Here is a 2,500-nt window from a genome sequence, read left to right on the forward strand (position 1 = left end):
TGCTTGAACAACCAAACAAGCTAACAGACAAACAAAAACATGAATAATTAAATAACTTTTATTATGGTAGAAATAACGATGATAATGATAATAAGATTGATACAGAAATAACATAGGATAAAGATAATTATGATGGTGATGGCGATGTTAATTATGATGACAATGATAAAGAATAACATTTGTAAACTTGATAGCATTAAAAAGATAAGCTGTACAGTGTCGAAAAAGTAATTCATAATTAATAATTGATAAAAATTGATAAACATTGAGAAAAGATAATGAAAATTGCCATATCATTGGAAAAGGGAACTATATATAAAAAAGAACAAAAGGTACGTTGAATACATGAGTAAATGAAAGTAGAATTGAACAATACATAGACGAATATATATCCATCAAGATAAGCAAATCAAAAGGCCAACAAACCGACGAGAATAAAACAAAAACAAAACAGGAAAACAAATGAAAGAAAGAATTAAAAAAAAGAAGAAAAAAAAACAAAAAAAGTCACAAATAAATAAACACAGACAAACAACAATAAAGATATACCCAATAAAACAAAGAAAAAAATAAACTTAAACAAATAGACTGGTAAATAAATAACTAATTAAGAGAGAATAAGTAAGAGGAGACGTTAAGGATCTCTCGAACTGAAGCAAGTAGAAGAGGAGGCGTTTCCGGGAAGAGGAAATTAGGGAGAAGGAGGTAAGGAGAAAGCAAATGGAAGAAAGAGCGGAGAGGGAGTGGGAGGGAGGGAGAGAGGGAGGGAGGGACGGTGGGAGAGAGGAGGGGAGGGAGGGAGAGATGGTGGGAGGGAGGGAGGGAGGGAGGGAGAGACGGTGGGAGGGAGGGACGATGGGAGAGAGGGAGGTAGGGAGGGAAGGAGGGACGGTGGGAGAGAGGGAAGGAGGGAGGAAGAGAGGGAGGGAGGGACGGTGGGAGAGAGGAAGGGAGGGAGGGAGAGACGGTGGGAGGGAGGGAGGGAGGGAGGGACGGACGGTGGGAGAGAGGGAGAGAGGGAGGGAGGGAGGGAGGAAGGGAGGAAGAGTGGGAGAGAGGGGGGAAAAAAAGCGGAGAGGGAGAGGATGGGAGAGGGAGGGAGGGGGAGAGGGAAGGAAGGGGAGAGGGAGGGAAGGGGAGAGGGAGGGAGAGAGGGAGGAAGGGTGGGAGAGAGGAAGAGAGAGAGAGAGGGAGGTAAAGAGGAAGAGGGAGGGTGGGAGGAGGAGATAGGGAGGAAGAGAATGCGGAGGGGGGAGAGGGATTGATGGAGGGAGGCTGGGAGAGAAGGATAGAGGGAGGAAAAGATAGGGGTGAAGTAGAGAGAGAGAGAGGGAGTAAGAAAGGGAGGGAGAAAAGCAGGGATAGAAATAAGGATGGAGGTAGAGGGAGAGAGAGAGAGAGAGAGAGAGAGAGAGAGAGAGAGAGAGAGAGAGAGAGAGAGAGAGAGAGAGAGAGAGAGAGAGAGAGAGAGAGAGAGAGAGAGAGAGGAGAAAGATAGAGAAGGAGAGAGAAAAAAAAGAGAGAGAAGAGAAAGAGAAAGAGAGAGAGAGAGGAGAAGAGAGGAAGAGAGAGAGAGAGAGAGAGAGAGAGAGAGAGAGAGAGAGAGAGAGAGAGAGAGAGAGAGAGAGAGAGAGAGAGAGAGAGAGCGAGAGAAAGAGAGAAAGAGAGAGAGAGAGAGAGAGAGAGAGAGAGAGAGAGAGAGAGAGAGAGAGAGAGAGAGAGAGAGAGAGAGAGAGAGACAGAGAGAGAGAGAGAGAGCGAGAGAAAGAGAAAGAGAGAGAAGCCAGATCAGGCCAAATAGCTAACGGCGCAATTCGCAAGCTGAAATGTGTCAAACAAAAGTACTTTTACATTTAAATGTTTTAGAAAAAGATAAATAAAATTCATCCCACCATTCAGCATTAAAGCATTACGAATTAAACCGGCATTTTGGCGATTTGTTATGGCACTGTGGATGATGATAGCAAGAGCGGTCGGCTTTAATTACATGTCTGATTATTATCTTAAAGGCACGCCAGCTGCGATATGAATGTATTTGATAATGATAATGATAAGATTAATGACGAGGGAATCAAAATGTATAAATTAGTAAATAGAGGAAAAAGCGAATATGGAAACTGAAATCGTCCTTGAAATTCCCTTAGAGAAAATGCAAATTATATGAGTACCAAATGATTTACGGTTATGATAAAGTATACATACTATTTCAGGTACTATTGCAGGCCACAGAAAGCACACAGGACGCGAAACTGATTAGATATGCAACAGCGGGAGAAATCTGTGAAATATGCAAATGACCTGTCTATTTAGCTTTCCGAACGATAGATGAATCCTAAGCCGTTTCTGAATTCAAGGTGGATAGACAGTGCGTTATCATCATTATCATCATCCTTATCTTTATCGTCGTGTTTATAGAGTAGCCATAATCAGTATCACCAGGAAAATCATTATCATTATCAGTATCAGTATCAACACCACAACCACCATCTTAATCATTATC

The sequence above is a fragment of the Penaeus japonicus genome, unplaced genomic scaffold, assembly GCF_977035675.1.
Source record: "Penaeus japonicus unplaced genomic scaffold, GWHDUDI00000001_assembly GWHDUDI00000010, whole genome shotgun sequence".
NCBI classification, from domain to species: Eukaryota; Metazoa; Arthropoda; class Malacostraca; order Decapoda; family Penaeidae; genus Penaeus; species Penaeus japonicus.